The sequence below is a fragment of the Triturus cristatus genome, chromosome 2_2 (assembly GCF_964204655.1).
Source record: "Triturus cristatus chromosome 2_2, aTriCri1.1, whole genome shotgun sequence".
Classification (NCBI taxonomy): domain Eukaryota; kingdom Metazoa; phylum Chordata; class Amphibia; order Caudata; family Salamandridae; genus Triturus; species Triturus cristatus.
In genome coordinates this window covers 1,256,043,726-1,256,063,266 of record NC_140582.1, presented here as the reverse complement: position 1 = coordinate 1,256,063,266, position 19,541 = coordinate 1,256,043,726, and the positions used below count along the sequence as shown (strand labels likewise).

General features: G+C 53.2%; 1 protein-coding gene across 1 annotated transcript in view; it reads left to right on the top strand.

Moving 5' to 3' along the window:
* The window catches only part of LOC146863544 (uncharacterized), a 71,364-nt gene extending 68,016 nt beyond the window's left edge, over positions 1-3,348 (top strand). The window contains exon 3 of the transcript XR_014978278.1: positions 2,229-3,348. The gene's annotated coding sequence lies outside the window, so the exon portion shown is untranslated. The remainder of the gene's footprint in view (positions 1-2,228) is intronic.
* Positions 3,349-19,541: the final 16,193 nt, after the last annotated feature.

Here is a 19,541-nt window from a genome sequence, read left to right as displayed (position 1 = left end):
TCAGCCCCTGGTAGGCCTGTGAAGTACCTATGCCCTTGGTACCTAAGGTACCATATACTAGGGGCTCAGAAGGTACCACAGTATCCAATCACTAGTGCATCTAATATGCACACCAAGTTGTTTTAGAGAGATCAGTGAGACTGGGGCCCTGATTAGCAGGGACCCAGCCAGACTATGGCCAGAAACCAGTGTAAACATCAGAAAAAAAGTGGGGGCAACATAAGTGCAGTTCCTACTCTCCTACAAGCACAAATACATGTTTGGGCCCTAGGGGCGTACCAAACCATATACCAAAAAAGTGGTATAAGAACCACGACTGAACTAGACACAAGGCCTAGAGCCTGTAGAATCGCTGGGACCCCAAGGAACCACCCAAGGTAGTGACACAGGGGACCCACGGGGGCCATGTGCAGTGTGTGAACACAGCCGCGAGTTCCTGTTAGCTTCTATGGGCAATGTCGCCGTTGGAAATTTAAAGATTAGGGATACTTAGAAATGAGTCAGGACCAAACCCTTTTGGACTTAGGAAGTTCTAGGGCTAGCACCCATGGGAGCACCAGAGTACTCGTGTTACCTCACCCAGTGAAGCCGGGTACATAGGTGTCTTTTGGTGTCGGGTCGCGTCGTCGATTTCAATGGAAGCCTGCAAAGAACTGCTGCTGCCGTGAAGAGAAGTGTCCGAAGCAATCCAAGCCTGGATCTAGGCCTTGTGTCTAGTTCATTCGTGGTTCTTATACCACTTTATTGGTATATGGTTTGGTACGCCCCTAGGGCCCAAACGTATATTTGTGCTATTACTGTTGAATACTGACTTGTAACTTAAGTACTTCGAACTCCAGACTCATAAAGAGACTAGAGGGGTGTGATTTATCTTAAATACATATATTTTAAATATATACCTGGTGTGGTTGTCCTTTCATTTGGTCGTTCAAGAGATTATAGACTGGTAAAACAAGCTGGTTTACATTCCTTCAAGACTTAGCCTGAAGGCTGCTCTCCATAGCTACCACTAGGATAGTTTTCAATAAAGGTTGTCTTTAACCTATCACCATAAGGGGTTGTTTGGACTGATACAAGGTGCCCACTATTACTAGTGGACAGCATATATCAGGCCAACTTCTCACAACCAGCTGGTGTGTATGTGTTTGCTGAGTCCTGCATCTTCAGGCACTGGGGGTTTCTGTGCCTCCAGAAAAGATCACCAGCTGGTGTGTATACGGTTGCTGAGCCCTGAACCTTCAGGCACTGTGGGTTACTGTGCCTCCAGAGCACAGATGACCAGCTGGTATAAATGTGTTTGCTGAGCCCTGCACCTTCAGGCAGTGGGGGTTACTGTGCCTCCAGAGCGCAGATGACCAGCTGGTGTGTATGTGTTTGCTGAGCCCTGCACCTTCAGGCACTGGGGGTTACTGTGCCTCCAGAGCGCAGATCACCAGCTGGTGTGTATGTGTTTGCTGTGCCCTGCACCTTCAAGCACTCGGGGTTACTGTGCCTCCAGAGCACAGATGATCAGCTGGTGTATATCTGGTTGCTGAGCCTTGCATGTTCAGGCACTGGGGGTTACTGTGCCTCCAGAGCGCAGATCACCAGCTGGTGTGTATGTGTTTGCTGAGCCCTGCATGTTCAGGCAACGGGGTTACTGTGCCTCCAGAAAAGATCACCAGCTCGTGTGTATGTGTTTGCTGAGCCCTGAACCTTCAGGCACTGGGGGTTACTGTGCCTCCAGAGCACAGATGACCAGCTGGTGTGTATGTGTTTGATGAGCCCTGCACCTTCAGGCACGGGGGGTGACTGCGCCTCCAGAGCACAGATGACCAGCTGGTGTGTATGTGTTTGATGAGCCCTGCACCTTCAGGCACCGGGGGTTACTGTGCCTCCAGATCACAGATGACCAGCTGGTGTTTGCTGAATCCTGCAGAGCACATCAACATTCACAACGATGTGGCACAATCCGCAACACGTCCACAACAGAACAGAGGACATAACTGGTGCCGCTTGTGGGCAGAAACTGGCCAATCACATATGGCATTGCAGGGAAATGTGAGTTGACAATGTACAAGTACAAACACACATCTGTGATGTTGTCGAAATGTCCACTGTCCCGCATCTTATAGGCATCTCCCCACAGTCGCAATGTACACTGTCATTCAGTCTGAATGTAAACATGTTCAATGCATCAACCTACATGTGAACACAATGTTAAACTGCATCTCCCCTTCACATTTCAGAGGGAAATTCAACACCTCCTGCAGAGCAGTCTCAACCTCTCTTCTCTGATGACAAAGAGGACCACCACACCTTCGACTCTGATGCCCTCCAACAGCTCGTGGAGAGCCTCCGCAGCCCACTTCAAGGAGCAGGGCAGCCCAGCTGCTACAAGGAGAACCCACCCCCTGCACAGAACACACAGTAGGCATCACCCACCACCACGGCTGCCTCCCAGGACCCCCACGGCGAACACATGGCCTTCCAGCGCTGTATGTTGGGGTGCCAGGAGAAGCTGGCTGAACAGGTGCAGGTGGGGTTCGACCGCATGGCAGACAAATTAGACGCCATATGTGGGTGACTAAGCCCCATCAGGGACCACTCACAGTCCCTAACGGACACCCACAGTCCGCTCCATGTCCTCCAACGAACCATGGCTGACATCGCCAGAGTCCTGACTCTGCGACAAGAATGACTGTCTAGTCAGAGTGGCTCCAGCGAGCGAGCTCGGGATTTGGGGCTCATTCCAAGGCTCATGGAGAACATGGAGCGGACAAGTGCGGAAAGAACGGCTGCACACCAGCGAGAGGTAGCTGGGTCCCTCAATGCCATAAAGACCGTCCTCATGGCATTACTGCCACAAGGCCTGGCGCTGATGCATGCTGCTGCTACCACTCCATTCACATCTCCGCCCCGTGAAGTGTCTGTGCCACACCGTGCAGCAGACATCCCACCTCCTGCCCCTGAGGTGACAGTGCCACACAGTGCGGCACACATTCCACCTCCTGCCCCTGAGTTGTCATTGCCACACAGTGCTGGAGAAAGAACACCACCACCCACATGTGAGGCACATGAAACAGCAGAGGACGAAGATGCGGATGAATCTGCCCTCGTGGTCAGAGGGAAGCGGTACCATTCATCTCTGCCATATGACCTGTTTCTGCTTGGTTCTGCCCTCTGCCTCATCACCTTCCTCTCTCTCCCGATGCACTCTGCAACACTCACCTTGGACCTCGACATGGACGGCTATATCCTGTTTGGTCACTAATGACACAGCTATCAGACTGTGGACTGGACTCACCCTCTTCTGATGTACTTGTCATTCCCTGAAGGACTCTGGCTGGCCCTCCACTGGCTGTCAATGTGGCGTGGGGTTTGCATGGCCCTGTACTGCTCCAGCTGCAACACTCCACTGAATGTGCATTAAACATTCATTTTCACATCGATGCTTCATGTCTATGATCTTGCAAGTGTGGAGGTATGGATAAATGTAGGGTCAATGATTACCCATTACATCCATGTTGCTCATGTTGTGGGACTTGGGTCACAGGGCGACACATTGCCGATTGAGTGCCGGGTGGCACCGACACTAGAACGGAGACACAAGCACTAGTTACTTCCTTGTCCAGCACAGAACGGAACCACGCCCAGAGCCCCGGGGTCATTGTTCACACTCTTGTGCTGGACTGGCATCGGCCAGGCCAGCCCACTCCGCTTACGCTCACAGGGGGGGGGGACGACAACGCTACATGCCCCAGGTTTACCCTGTAGTGAGCTGCTGCTCACAGGTCTAGTTGTCAGCATGCCACAGCCACTCCCTCACAGCTGGTTCACACCCACACCACACCCATCCAGCACAGCCATCACAGGACATGTGACCCTGCCAATAAAAAGGGCCGGGCGCACGTGTTGGACACCATTTCCACTCTGTAACTGGGTGTCTCTGTGTGGTTATCATTTATGCCTGAGGGCCTATGGCCCGGGCACAGCACATTGCCCTGTGCCGGGGGTGACATGATGGCGTCCGCACCACGGGACTCAATCATAAAGGGTCCATGGCTTGTGGTGCACAGACTTGGTGGCACCGGATACACTGCGGCAGGCAAAGGCACACCGACACGGGATGTTGTCTTTCGGTGCACTGAGGTAGGGGAACCTTAAGTGCTGAGCGGGTGTGCAGCCTGCGATGATGTGCCGTCCAGGCGGTTCGGAATGGTGGCATTAGTGTGAGCCCTGCTGGACTGCAGTGTAGGTCTGAGCCAGCGGGTAGTGCAGGCCTTACTGACACGTGTTGTCACCTCGCGGTACAGAGTTAGTGGCACCTCTAGGGCTGAGCGGGTGTGCAGCCTGCGACGAGGCCATGTGCACTTATATGTCATCTGCCATAGCGAAATCAAGATCCAGAATCAAGTGTGAGACCTGGTGGCCCGCGGTGCGGGGCTGCATGATGTGGAGGGTGCCATGGTCGCGGGCCCTGGGCTTGGAACTCCCACAGGCAAGTGGTGGACCCTCTTGGAGACATACCGGTGGTGGAAGGTGAGGCCTGGTTGGCAGGGGCGGGCAATCTCCACTGAGCAGCGGGAGGGGCTGGGGTGCAGCAGCCCGTGTGCGCAGGGGCGGGCCAGCGATGATGGCGTGTGCTACCCTATGGACTCTGCCATTTATGTCCCTGGCAACTGTTTCAGATGAGGGACCTGGGGGACTGCAGTGTGTACCGGCACGCGGTTGGAGACACACCGGTGGCAGCAGGTGAGCAGTGAGGCCTCGGTCCGCAGTGTCGGCACTCTCTCTCTTCCTTTCCCTCTCTCTCCCTCTCTTTCTCTCTCCCTCTCCCTCTCTTTCTCTCTCCCTCTATCTCTCTCCCTCTCTTTCTCTCTCCCTCTATCTCTCTCCCTCTCTCTCCCTCTCCCTTTCTGTCTCCCTCCCTCCCTCCCTCTTTCTCTCTCCCTCCCTCTTTCTCTCTCCCTCTCTCTCCCTCTTTCTCTTTCTCTCTCCCTCTTTCTCTCTCCCTTTCTATCTCTCTCTCTCCGACTCTTTCTCTCTCCCTCTCTTTCTCTCTCTCTCTCCATCTCTTTCTCTCTTTCTCTCTCTGTCTTTTGCTCTCTCTCTCTGTACTTTGATGAGCGCATGACACACGTTCTTATCTAGGTTTTTGTCTTGCAGGCTGTGACTTACAGAATATCCTGAGAGTACCCAACATGACTTTTCTGAATTGTTGTTTTGGGTTTATTCTATAATAAACGGATTATTTGGATATTCTGGGATGAATGTATGATTCTCCTTTATCGGACCACACATGTATGTTAGGTGTTGTGATTGTGCGACTAAAGGCGAATTGTGTGGTTCATGATTTCGTGGAGTTGATGTGCAATATCTTTGTCCAAAGGGGGGGTGGAACCCGGGGTATGGCCCCGGGTGGGTGGCGGACCTGGGGGTGGTGGCGATGAGTGTGTTTTTGCCCTATTGGGGCTCCGGTTGCTCCAGTGCATCTGTTGTTTTTCATGTGTGGCTCTGGGCTGGGCTCCCTTGTCTGGTGGCGGTTCTCATCCGACTTTACACCAGGTCAGAGCAGGTGTTAGTTTCCTGCTGCTAACGCGCCTTATCGCCTGTTTTGTGTTCTTATCGCCGATGTGGCTGGTTGTTGAGAATGTTGCGGAGTACTGTGCATCTCATATTAGCGATAGTTGCTGGGGTGGTCCGTGGTGATGTTTTTTGCGGCTGCTATCACAGGTAAACTGGTGGTATCGGCTGTTAGCACGAGCTTGTGAATGGTGCGATAAATTTATCACGACTTTGGCTGCGCTAAAGTGCTGATATCTCGGCGATAGCTTCTTGAGAATATGCCCCAATGTCTTTTAACTATGTAATTTGGTTTGGAGTTGATGTATGTGGTGTGGAGTGGAATTATGTGATTTGGATTTTTTTTTGCAGATTTTTATATAGCGCGAACTTGACCCGCATCCAATCAGGTATCAGAGCGCTTTACATAGCACCAGTTACGTTACATAAGGACACACATTCATTTTTTGTTAGGCACGAGGAGATTAAGTGATTTGCCCAGAATCCCAGGATGTGTGGTGTGGATTTGTGTAGTGGAATTATATGGCATGGTGTGCAGTGGGATTATGTGGATAGTAATTATGTGGTATTGAGTGCACTGGAATTATGTGGAGTGCAATTCAATGTGATGGAGTGTAAATATGTGAAATGGTATTTTGTGTTGTGGAGTGGTATGTACTGGAGTTTAATTATGTGGTGCACTGATGAATATTGTGCCTTGTGAAATTCTGTGGTGTGAATTGGATGTATGTGGTGTTTTATGTTAGTGAGTTGAATTTTGTTGTTTATGTACACATCGATAGCTAGACGTTGTGAGTGAACGGGCACCTGCGTCATTTGTTTCACATACAGCACCGCATGAGCTCGAAAAGTGCACCAGGAATATGCACAAGGCTCTGCAATTGTGTAGACCAAACTGCTTGAAGGGGAATCAAAAAGTGCTTAATAGAACGGTGATGTGCAATACAATTTCACACTCTCTTTCAGTCCACGCTTTTTTCGCTTTGGGCCTGGTAAGTTTAAAGCAGTATTGAAAACATAACATTAGAATATGGCAGCAATTTCGAGTAACACTTCTGCTTGCCTCACTGAGAGACAGCAGCTCCAGGGCTGGCGAGGCAAGCTCCACTAGTTAGACTGGGTCAGATTCGAACCCCAGTCTACAAAAACATGTGGATCTGCCTCGCAGCCACTACATTATCTCAATCACAGCTCTTCTGCATACAAATACTCCCGAAAGAAGTTTTAAAAAATCTTTCCTTTTAGCTCCAATATACTATAAAGTAGATAAGTGGATTTGTAAATACCTATTGAAATCAAGGAGGGGGAGGTAGAAGGAGCTGTGATCCATTCAGCTTCCTAGCAATCAGTAAATATCACTGGGGAATGGATCACTTGTACCTGTAACCAGGGCTCGGGAGTTCTAACCGTCATTACTTAAAAACCCCTCATTCACGTGAACAGGTCGTTAGGCGGTATATCTTGATTCTCCGCCTTGTTCAGCTACGTGACAGCATCATTATTGGGTTTCTTTTTATGCTTCCTCCACCTGGAGGGAAACCACTGGTTATTTCAGTAGTGATCAGTAATAAAAGGAAGAAGTGAGGGTGCTCAAGTGAGGTGAACTTAAAATCCTCATGCTGCCTAAACCTTAGCTTTATTCAGTTCGGAGCAAGGGGAGGATAAAAACAGTGTTGTGCGTAGTCGGACAGGTTATGAGTCCACTGCACTTAACAGTCCAGATAGATGGTCGACATGTTTCAGCCCCTATGGGTGCCCAGAACGGTCGGGGGGCTTTCTTCAGGACCTAGAACAAGTGATGGTGGAACTGGATATCTTCCCAGTCCCAACTGTGTGAATCAGAAATCGTATATCTGAGTTGTAGGTCAAAAGTACCTTTAGATTGCAAGTTGTGCAAGCCTGCCGCGTCAGCAGTGTTCTGCGCCACCCATGTCCCGAGGATGCCAAATTTAGAACTCTAAAGGCGTTTCTTTGATGCTCGGTAAAATGTGTTTTAAAACCGCGCACAAAGCGAAGAAGAACACTTGCACACTAGTTCACAGTTTGAGAGACGATTGCTGGGGCCATAAGTCAAATGGCTAGCGGATCCTGTTTCACCCTGTGCCCCAGGCATAGTGCCATTATAGGCAACACTCCCCACCCACTGTCAGAGCATGCATGATGACATAAATACACAACACAGCTTTTGTTTGGGAAAAATATTGCTGCAGGTTTATTCCATACAAAAGTATGCAATATGGTGGGTTATCTTACGGGCGATCCAAGGGCAGTCCGCTGTACCAACCTATGCTGCCCTGCTCGCCTGATGAGGCAAGCACTGTGGAGAACCCAATCAGTGCTACACCTTATGGGGTGATCCTCTTTCGGGATCACGTGACACATTGGTCCCTTATTACTCACGCCCCTTTCAGAGCGGACGTAGCAAGGCAAGCCCCCGGTTGTCCAGGCACACAACCGCTTGAAGGACTAATGGGGCCCGGACGGAATTCTTCCAGGAACCTCCCATGAAGCTTCGTGGATTTGGCTCTGGCACACCTACTGTGCTCCTGCAGAGGTACCCTTCTGTACCCATCTGCTTCCAGATCGCCCTGTAACTCCGCCTGCAACGACAAAAGAAAACATTACAACGTTCTCTGTACTTTGCCTGCCAGCCCCACGCCGGGTAAGCGGTAGGGTGGGTGACGGCGTGTCTGGCGCAAAGAGGACGCCAGAAAGGCGGGGGGAGGTATAAGGCCCCTCCCCCGAACTCTGTGCGCCAGAAGAGATGCACCTAGCGCGCCAAGGCAAGGGGGACTCCTCCATGAGTCCCACCACTAGAGGGGTGGTGTACGTGCCTAATTGGCACTAAGAGGGCCGCCCTTTTAGGGTGGTCTCTTGCGTGGGCCGCGGGCAGCCGCATAGTGCTATTATAGTCAACAGTCCCCACCCACTGTCAGAGCATGCATGATGAGATAAATAAATACACAACACAACGTTTGTTTGGGAAAAATATTGCTGCAGGTTTATTCCATACAAAAGTATGCAATATGGTGGGTTATCTTACGGGCGATCCAAGGGCAGGCCGCTGTACCAACCTATGCTGCCTTGCTCGCCTGATGAGGCAAGCACTGTGGAGAACCCAATCAGTGCTACACCTTATGGGGTGATCCTCTTTCCGGATCACGTGACACATTGGTCCCTTATTACTCACTCCCCTTTCAGGGCGGAGCGTAGCAAGGCAAGCTCCCGGTTGTTCAGGCCCACAACCGCCCGAAGGACTAACGGGGCACCAATGTAATTATTCCAGGAACCTCCCATGAGGCTCCTGGGATTTGGCTCTGGCACCCCTATTGTGCTCCTGCAGAGGTACCCTTCTGTACTCATCTGCTTCCAGATCGCCCTGTAACTCTGCCACAGCTCTGTAGGCAGCCCACGTCACCGCCAGAGCCCCCCCACCAACACAGCTGTCTTCTCACCTGCAATCTCCAGGGCCTCCTGCATATCCAAAAGGAACAGGTCCATTCCCACCTGTGACAAGTGAACCCCATCCTTATCAAAATAGCCCTTGACATTCGTCTGGATCAGCTCGTGTCTGATAAAACCAAAGCCCCTTTGGTCTGTGAACTTGCGCATTGCACTATTCACCCTCCTGCGTAAATGTTCCACCGCCTCACAAGACTTAACCCCGTGCCAAACCATGCGCGGCACTATTTCAGACACCAAAGCTCACATTGCCCCATGTATTTGCAGATGTCCCCTAAGTCAGTCTTCGTTGCCTGCAACAGTGCCCCGCTACCCATGGCAGTGAGATCGTTGCCTCCTAAATTGATTATCAAGATGTGGGGGAGACCTCCCTTGACAGCAAGTCTCTGCTCCAATCTGTTCAGGAGGCTGCTCCATCTCATCCCGGGGAAACCCATCCAGACAAACTGAGTCTGTGAAATCCCCTGCATCTAATTCCTGTGTGCAGCCCACTGTGCCAACCTAGTGACGAACGAGAGGACTTGAAATCCTGGCAAAATAAAAGGTTGCCATTTTCACACACTATTTTAATGATCTTTGTGTTCAAACATTGCTCTAGTACATAATGCTACTAAAATTCACTACACACATGATATAAAATTTACATATTGTCACCCTCAAGGGCAGATTAAGAATTTAAAGCAACGAGACTACCAGCGCCCCACCTTCTTTATGCTTTCTTGCCCCATGCCCACCTTGAACGCTACTGTGGCCGCCCCAATCCTAAATGAGTGACTAGAGTACTTCCTGTCAGGGCGGGCAAGACCAGACCGCGCGAGGCAAGCGCACATGACCCTATCTACTTGGAATCTTGTTAGTGGCACCCGTCTGCGTGCATCAGAAAATAGCCTGGGGCATTGGTACGAGCTGCTATGTAATCCTTGACTCGGGAAACCGGACAGTACCTCTGATCCCCCAGGGGCATAAGGACTATATCAGCCCCAGCCCTGCTTGGTCCATTTTGGACCTCCTGATATGTATCACCAGCCTTTCTGACACTTTCACATCTTGGCTGCATAAGGCATCGCCTGATAGATCTGTTCTGGGCCTAGCCACCAGCTCACTAGTTCGTAATGCCGCAAAGTAAGCAAGGCAGAATGCTGCCGCAAAGAGTCTAGCCTCAAAATGCAAATGGGTAACCTGCGCCATGCTTCTAGCATGCCCTGTAGTGTGTGGAAGTCAAAGGGCACCCTGTTGTCTGGAACCCTGATCTCCTCTCTGGCCCACCCTTTTAGAGCCGCCCTGATCAGGAAAGACTTGGTTGGATCATGCCCTCCTCTCAGCTTAGCATCATGGCTCACCGACGCCAAATGGCCACAGACCCATGAATGACTCTTCCCCTGTTCCTGTGCCCAAAGTACAAATGCTTGCACTCTCTGTTCCAGGGAAAGTGAAGCATGGCCCTGTGCCCCCGAAATGCTCAAGAAAGTGGTAAGGTGTGCCTTGTATCTCCTCCTGGTCCCAGGTACCAGAGAAAGTTCACCCATTGCTCTCAATCTCTGTTCCACTGCAGAATTCGCCAGAGATGTGCTGGGAAGGGGTCATCGCCGCTCTCGCTCGTGGCCAGGCCTCTCGGAAACAGAGCCACTGAAAGCGAGAGAGAGCATCAGCTGCTACAGTCTTGACCCCCTAAATGTGTATTGCCCTAAACTCAACATTGCAGTGCAGACAAGCCCTGATTACCTCCCTCAACAAACACAGCACAAGGGGGCATTTGGCTGTCTGTCCATTGATGGTTTACACCACTGCCATGTTATCGGACCAGAATATGACCCTTCTGGCCAATAACGCCTTAGGCCATAAATGCAGGACAACCACTATAGGGAACAACTCAAGTACGGTTATATTAGCTGTTATGTTCCTCTTACGCCAAGCTTTTGGCCACTTTTGTGCGCACCATTCGCAGTCCATTACTGCGCCAAAGCACTCCCTGCCTGACGCATCCATGAATAGACAGAGTTCTGGGCTAGCAGCCCAGGGGGATGTCCAAATAACCTTCCCATTAAAGCTCTGCAAAAACTCATGCCCTCACTTAAACCAGTCCCTATTCTGACCATGTGATATTTCTTGTGCACCTTGGCCGTCGCCCTTGCTAGTCTCCTTGCGAAAACTCTGCCCGCTGGGATCACCCTGGCTGCGAAATTCAGCTTGCTTAAGAGGCTCTGAATGACACCCAGGGAGGCCATACCCTTGCCCAGGACCACCTGAATATCCTGACACAATGCCTGCACCTTCCCCGCCTGGAGCCTCGACACGCCCTCGACAGTGTTCAGCTCAATGCCCAGAAAAGTGAGAACCTGCGCCGGACCTCAGTCTTCCCAGGGGCCAAAGGAACCCCCAGGTGCCCCGCGAGTTCTTGGAAGCAAAACAGCGCTTTCCTACAATCCTGTGTCCCCGCTCCCCCGATGAAAAGGAAATCATCCAGGTAGTGCGTAACTCCCTCTAGGCTGTATGACCATGTGAGTGCCCACTGTAAGAAGCGGCTAAACGCCTCAAAGTAAGTGCAGAACACCACACAACCCATCGGCATGCATTTGTGGAAGAAATATTTCCCTTGCCACTTAAAGTCCAAAAGGTGGTGACTCTCTGGGTGACCGGCAGCAGGCGGAAGGCCGGCTCAATGTCTGCTTTGGCCAAACACGCCCGTTTTCCTGCTCTCCTCACCATGTCCACTGCCATGTCAAATGAACAGTACGAGACGGAACAAGTTCCCTCCTCCAGCCAGTGGTTCACCGAATTGCCCTCTGGGTAAGACAGGTGGTGTATCAGGCAGAAGGCTCCTGGGTCTTTTTTGCGGACCACTCCCAGGGGAGACACCAACAAATTTCTAAGAGGGGGTGATCAAATGGCCCTGTCACCCTCCCCAGTGCAGTCTCCTTCATAACCTTGTCCTGCACCACTTTGGGAAGATCTCTAGCTGACTTTAGGTTGTCTCCGTCCCTGCAAACTAGTGGGCCTTGATATGGGATGTTGAAGCCCTCTATGAACCCCTCTGCTAGTATCTTGCTGTCTTTTGTGTTGGGGTACACCCTGAGCAGGGGAGGAAGTTGCTAACAATGATTGGTGAGGGGCACTTAGCAGTAGAAACCTTGACCAGGCTAGTGGCAGATGAAGGGGGAGTATCTGGGCCCATGATGTGGGGTGGAGAAGAGTGCGGGCGGGATGGGAGGGGAGGCCCTGTTGCATAGTCAGGTTAGTTGTCTTGCCTGCTAGAAGGTTGGGAGGGCCCTCTCGCTTGGCTCTTCATGACACTGCCAGGTGACTGGCCCCACACTTACTGCAGTTGTGTGCAAACTTGCACGCCTTTCCCCAGGACCAGGACCCTGCATTGTACAATTTGCATGGGCCAGAATTAAACCGTTTGCCCCCTTTTCCCTGACCACCGCCTTCCTGACCTCCCCGAAAGGGCTGCTTGAAAGGACGTTTCCCTGATTGCTTTTGTCCCCTAGAATTGCCCTGCCCTTTCTGACTCTTCGTGGTCTCCTTGGGGTCCGCAGTAAACTTCCCCATGGGCTCTATCCAGAGCTGGATTTCCTTTTGGTCCCATCCCAATTCTGGATACATTGACATTTTCTTTCGGAAATCTCGGTCGTAATTATACCACCCAATACCCCCTGACTTTTCTGCCTCATTGTGGATTAAACGGGAGTACTGCCACATTGCGGGGCCCTGTTCCGAGACATTCTCCATCACCACCACTGCTAGAATAGCGAAAGCCTCCCCCCAGTTTTGAATAGTTTTCTCTGGCCAGGCCTGGTACTTTGCTTTCTTCTCATCGTCCATACCCCCCATTTTTCTAGTGTCTTGTCCATCAGCCCATGCATTAACAAGCTAAAAATGTCCACAAACTCCCGTCTCCAAATCCCTTCCTTTGCAGCCACCGGCACCTGCCAAGCCAGCGAGCAGCATCCCGTAGCTAGGGGTGCCACTGTGACAAGCGGTGGCGGTTCTGCTGCCGGTGCTACTGCTTTGGCTGCCTCTGCTGGTATTGCGGGAGTGTGGATCTCTTGAGAGCTGCCCAACTGGGTCGCCATCCCGCCTGACACACTGGAACTGCGGGAACCTGCTGATATGACCTGTGGGAAAGGTGCAGCCGTCGGTTGCCTGCCCGCTGCTGGGTGGCCGCTGCCAGCCGAGGCGCTCCTGCTGCAGAGTCCTATTGTAGGCTGTTACAGGTGCTCCCATTGTGCCCCTTGTGCTACTCCGGTGGCACCTGACCCCGGAGGTTTTTGTGCACTTGCACTGCTGACCTGTTCCCCCCAAACTTGCGCAATAGACGTTGCCACCTCTTCCCCAAGCACAGAGGCCACAGGCATGGGTGTCAGTACAGTGTTACAAAAACGTGATCTAAAGTCAGCCAAGATGCTCAACGTGGAGTCCATCATCTTACCCATTTTATCATTGATCTTGCTGCTAGCTGCGGTGGGATTCGAGCGCCAGGCCGCGGTGGCCGCGGGCCCTGCTTCGGGTGGAGTGGAAGTTACCCTGACCTTCGGTGCCGGGGGCTCTGCCGGGAATTCTTTGTTCGTTGGCAGGCGAGACCGTTTGGACCTTCCGGGCCCCAACTCAACTGGCCCTGCTATGGCCACAATAGGTATGTCTGCTACTACCCCAGACTAACCTCACCCCATTACCCCTTGCTCGAGTCCACCCCAGCGTTCGCCGGTACTTACTTCTCTCCTTGATTCCTGGCTCCACCTAGCCTGCTGAAGCACTTTTCGGCGATTCTGAAGAGAGATTAGCACCAGTTACGGGTGTGGCAGGTTAGCTCGCGCTACTCGGGCCCTTGGTCCTGGACCCCTTGTTCCCCCGAATCGTCCCCCCCCCCCTTCTTAGCACGCAGCCTTGCTTACCCTACGTTTTCGTCAATGGGTTAGATTGTGGGGACGGGTATCTGTGCTTGCAGCCAAGGAGACCACTATTTGCTGCAAAGAAAAGTGGGAGTTAAGACACTTAGTTGCCTTTGAGGGATCAGTGCCCGAGGTACTGGACCGGGGGGTGGGGGGGGGGGGGGGGGATGGGAGGTGGAGTGGTTATTGTTACCTATCTTCCAAATCCGCCGTGACTTGTTCCTTTCTGAAGCGACCGCCTAACTAGCATCTGTTCTGCTTCCTGGAAAGAACAACTGTTATCACGGACATTCAATAATGATTTGGTACCACCCACCCAAACCCTTCCCCCCAAGCTTCAGCTGGGCCCGGCGCTATTCAAGTCACTGATTTTGAATCGCATGAGTGGCCCAGTGGCCCTCGTCTGTCCTTCTGATCGGGGCATGGGAGTCAAATCTTTAATAACCCTGTGGATGAAATGACAAAAACGGTTATTTCCCCTAGTGGGCTTCACCTCAGTGGTGCCCCCCATATTGGCGCACACCAGCATGATATCTCTGCCAGGTACCTCCACGACTGTTGCCTACGTAGCCCCGCGGCCGTGAGCTGGTCCTGGACAGATCAGAGGTGACAGAACCTCGCAGAAATCTCTGGGGGGGGGGGAGGAGGGGGGGCGCCAATGATCTAACCCCTGAATCCACCCGACCAGAGAGGCGCTCCAATGTGCTTAGAATCCCTTCCTCAGACCGCACCATTCATTCAGACCCGGGCGCCTCCGCATAAGGCCGGCTTGCCCCCGGTAAAGGTGGCGTGTAGATGCAGCTAGCCGCATCTTGCTATCCCGCCACTGTGCCCCTGAATCCACCCATCTGCTTCCAGATCGCCCTGTAACTCCGCCTGCAACGACAAAAGAAAACATTACAACGTTCTATGTACTTTGCCTGCCAGCCCCACGCCGGGTAAGTGGTAGGGTGGGAGACGGCATGTCCGGTGCAAAGAGGACCCAAGAAAGGCGGGGGGAGGTATAACTACCCTCCCCCGACCTCTGTGCGTCCGGAAGTGACACACCTAGCGTGCCAAGGCAAGGGGGACTGCTCCCCGAGTCCCACCACTAGAGGGGTGGTGTATGTGACTAATTGGCACAAAGAGGGCCGTCCTTTTAGGGGTGCCCCCTGTGTGGGCCGCGGGCAGCCGTATTGTGTTTATAGCATGCTAGGTCTGCCCTATTATCACACTGAACGGACCAATTTACTTTTTTCATCTACTAATTAGAGATAACGTAGCCATTAAAAGAGAACTGGAGTAAGGCGCTTTATTTTCTCGCTTGTTGTGAACTTCCTGATAGATGGGGAGAAGGGACAAAAAAACAATTCAGGGGGCGGGAGGGAGAATGAGTATATTTAACACAAAGGTATTAGGTATATTTAATGCACTAAATAAGTTACATCACCCGGCTCGCTCCGTACTAAATGCCATGGCTACAGGGGTGGACACCAGGGCAGGTGAATAAAGTACTGGTTACACTTTTTCTCGCTTCTGGGATGATTTTGTATAACCAGACGCCAAGTGGGCATCACCAATGTTACACGTCAGACAGCATGCTCGTGGAGACCTGTCATAGTAGGGCCAGAGGGTAGCAGATTCAGATGTTACTTTCTTCAACGGGTCTTAATGTCAATCAATCAATCAAAAGATTTGTAAAGCGCACTACTTACCCGCGAGGGTCTCAAGACGCTGGGGGGGGGGGGGGGGGGGGGGGGAAGGCTTGCCGCTACTGTTCGAATAGCCAGGTCTTGAGTCGTCTCCTGAAGGTCAGCAGGTCTTGGGTCTGTCGTAGGTTTGAGGGGAAGGGTGTTCCAGATCTTGGCGGTGAGGTGTGAGAAGGATCTGCCTCCGGTGGTGGTTCTCCTGATGCGCGGGAAGGTGGCCAGGGAGAGGTCGGCAGAGCGGAGGTGACGGTTGGGAACGTAGAAGGAGAGTCGACTGTTGAGGTAGGCTGGTCCGGTGATGTGGCTGTGGCATGGAATGTCGAGGATCAGGCGTGCAGAGGCGTTTTGGATTCTTTGCAGTCGTTTGATGAGCTTGGTCGGGGCTCCTGAGTAGAGGACGTTTCCGTAAGCGAGTCTGCTGCTGACGAGGGCCTGGGTGACAGTTCTTGTGTCTCTCAGGATCCACCTGTAGATCTTGCGGAGCATGCGGAGGGTGCTGAAGCAGGAGGAGGAGACTGCGTTGACTTGCTTGGTTATGGTGAGCGTTGAGTCAAGGATGACTCCCAGGTTGCGTGCATGGTCGGTTGGTGTCGGGGGTGCCCCTAGTGACGAGGGCCACCAGGAGTCGTCCCAGGCTGATGGGTTGGAGCCGAGGATGAGGATCTCCGTCTTGTCTGTGTTCAGCTTAAGTCAGCTGTACTTCATCCAGTCGGCGACGGCTTTCATTCCTTCGTGGAGGTTGGATTTGGCGGCGAGGGGGTCCTTGGTGAGGGAGAGGATCAGTTGAGTGTCGTCGCCATAGGAGATTATGTTGAGGTTGTGCTGTCGGGCGATGTGTGCGAGTGGAGCCATGTAGATGTTGAACAGTGATGGGCTGAGGGAAGATCCCTGGTGTACGCCGCAGATGATCTCGGAGGCTTCGGATCGGAATGGGGGGAGGCGGACGCTCTGGGTTCTGCCAGAGAGGAAGGAGGTGGTCCAATCCAGGGCCTTGTCTCGGATCCCTGTCATGGAGGCGTGTGCGTAGTGTGCGGTGGCAGACAGTGTTGAAGGCGGCGGAGAGGTCCAGGAAGATGAGGGCCGCCGTTTCGCCGTTGTCCAGCAGGATCCGGATGTCGTCTGTGGCGGCGATGAAGGCGGTCTCGGTGCTGTGGTTGCTGCAGAATCCTGACTGGGAGGGGTCCAGGATGCTGTTATCTTCGAGGTAGTGGGTGAGCTGTCTGTTGAGGAACTTCTCGATGACCTTAGCTGGGAATGGAAGCAGGGAGATGGGCCAGAAGTTCTTGAGGTCGCTCGGGTCCGCCTTGGGTTTTTTGAGTAGGGCGTTGATCTCGGCGTGTTTCCAGCTCTCGGGAAGGTCGTGGTCTTGAAGGAGAGGTTGATGACTTTGCGCAGGTGGGGTGCGATTGAGCTTCCGGCTTTGTTGAAGATGTGGTGTGGAAAAGGGTCTGATGGGGAGCTGTGGCATGGAATGTCGAGGATCAGGCGTGCAGAGGCGTTTTGGATTCTTTGCAGTCGTTTGATGAGCTTGGTCGGGGCTCCTGAGTAGAGGGCGTTTCCGTAAGCGTGTCTGCTGCTGACGAGGGCCTGGGTGACAGTTCTTGTGTCTCTCAGGATCCACCTGTAGATCTTGCGGAGCATGCGGAGGGTGCTGAAGCAGGAGGAGGAGACTGCGTTGACTTGCTTGGTTATGGTGAGCGTTGAGTCGAGGATGACTCCCAGGTTGCGTGCATGGTCGGTTGGTGTCGGGGGTGCCCCTAGTGACGAGGGCCACCAGGAGTCGTCCCAGGCTGATGGGTTGGAGCCGAGGATGAGGATCTCCGTCTTGTCTGTGTTCAGCTTAAGTCAGCTGCACTTCATCCAGTCGGCGACGGCTTTCATTCCTTCGAGGAGGTTGGATTTGGCGGTGAGGGGGTCCTTGGTGAGGGAGAGGATCAGTTGAGTGTCGTCGCCATAGGAGATTATGTTGAGGTTGTGCTGTCGGGCGATGCGTGCGAGTGGAGCCATGTAGATGTTGAACAGTGATGGGCTGAGGGAAGATCCCTGGGGTACGCCGCAGATCTCGGAGGCTTCGGATCGGAATGGGGGGAGGCGGACGCTCTGGGTTCTGCCAGAGAGGAAGGAGGTGGTCCAATCCAGGGCCTTGTCTCGGATCCCTATGTCATGGAGGCGTGTGCGTAGTGTGCGGTGGCAGACAGTGTCGAAGGCGGCGGAGAGGTCCAGGAAGATGAGGGCCGCCGTTTCGCCATTGTCCAGCAGGATCCGGATGTCGTCTGTGGCGGTGATGAGGGCGGTCTCGGTGCTGTGGTTGCTGCGGAATCCTGATTGGGAGGGGTCCAGGATGCTGTTATCTTCGAGGTAGCGGGTGAGCTGTCTGTTGAGGATCTTCTTGATGACCTTAGCTGGGAATGGAAGCAGGGAGATGGGCCAGAAGTTCTTGAGGTCGCTCGGGTCCGCCTTGGGTTTTTTGAGTAGGGCGTTGATCTCGGCGTGTTTCCAGCTCTCGGGAAGGTCGTGGTCTTGAAGGAGAGGTTGATGACGTTGCGCAGGTGGGGTGCGATGGAGCTTCCGGCTTTGTTGAAGATGTGGTGTGGAAAAGGGTCTGATGGGGAGCTTGAGTGGATTGTGCCCATGGTCTTGATTGTGTCCTTGGTGTTCACGTTGACCCAGGCTGTCAGGGGGTCGTGGTTGATGGGGTGCGGTGGGTCTGATGTGTCGGGGGCCTGTTGGGTTCGTCCGGGAGTCGAAGCTGTCGTGGATGTCGGCGATCTTGCGGTGGAAGAAGGTGGCGAGGAACTCACACAGGGCTTGCGTCGGCAGGATGTCGTTGGCGTTTGAGCTGGGGTTGGAGAGTTCCTTCACGATGCTGAAGAGCTCCTTGCTGTTGTGTGCGTTGTTGTCGAGGCGGTCTTTGAAGGAGGTCCTCTTGGCGGACCTGATGAGGTGATGGTGGTTGCGGATGGCGTTTTTGTGGGCTGTGCAGCTGTCCGGCGTCTTCTCGCTGTGCCATTTGTTCTCCAGTTTCCGGCAGGTGCGCTTGGATGCTAGGAGTTCCGGGGTGAACCAGCTGGCTCTCTTGCTGGTGTTTTTGTAGGTTGTTTTATTCAGCGGGGCTAAGGTGTTGGCGCAGTCATCCATCCTTCGTCTGAGATTGCGGGCGGCGTCGTCGGGGTTGGAGGGGTCGGTGGGTGGGCGGAGTGCGAGGTTTGTCTGGAGTTGGTCTACGGTGACTTTGCTCCAGCATCTACGGGGGATCTGTAGGATGCGGTGGTGTGCGGCAGGTTTACGGAAGGTGATGTGGATGCAGTGGTGGTCGGTCCAGGTGAGTTCGGAGGCGTGGAAGCTTGAGGAGAAGATGGCGTCGAGCGGGTGTCCGGCGATCTGGGTCGGCGTTGTGACGAGCTGTTTCAGTCCGAGGTTGGCGATCAGGGTGAAGGAGTTGCTGTCGTTGTTGTTCTCCAAGTGAAAGTTCAGGTCTCCGAGGAGGATGTAGTCGGTGGAGGTCAGGGCGTGCGTGCTGATGAAGTCGGCGATGGAGTCGCTGAACTGGGGTCATGGTCCGGGGGGGTCTGTAGATGAGGGTGCCTCTTACGGTGGTGTTGGGATCCGTGTGGATCTGGAAGTGCATGTGTTCGGCGGTGCTGAGAGTGTCGTCGGTGCTGGTCGAGACGTGATGGTGTCTTTGTGGACGATGGCTCCTCCGATTCCGTTGGTGCGGTCTCTGCAGGTGATCTTCTAGCCGTTGGGGATGGCTATGGTGATGTCGGGTGCGGAGGATTCGTTCATCCAGGTCTCTGTCAGAAAGGCGACGTCCGGTGATGAGGTGTAGAGTAGGTCCCAGAGCTCGACGGCATGTTTGCGTGCGGAGCGGGTGTTTAGTAGGATGTACCGGAGATGGTTGAGGTCCTTCTTGGAGGGAGTCTCGGGGTCTCCGAGG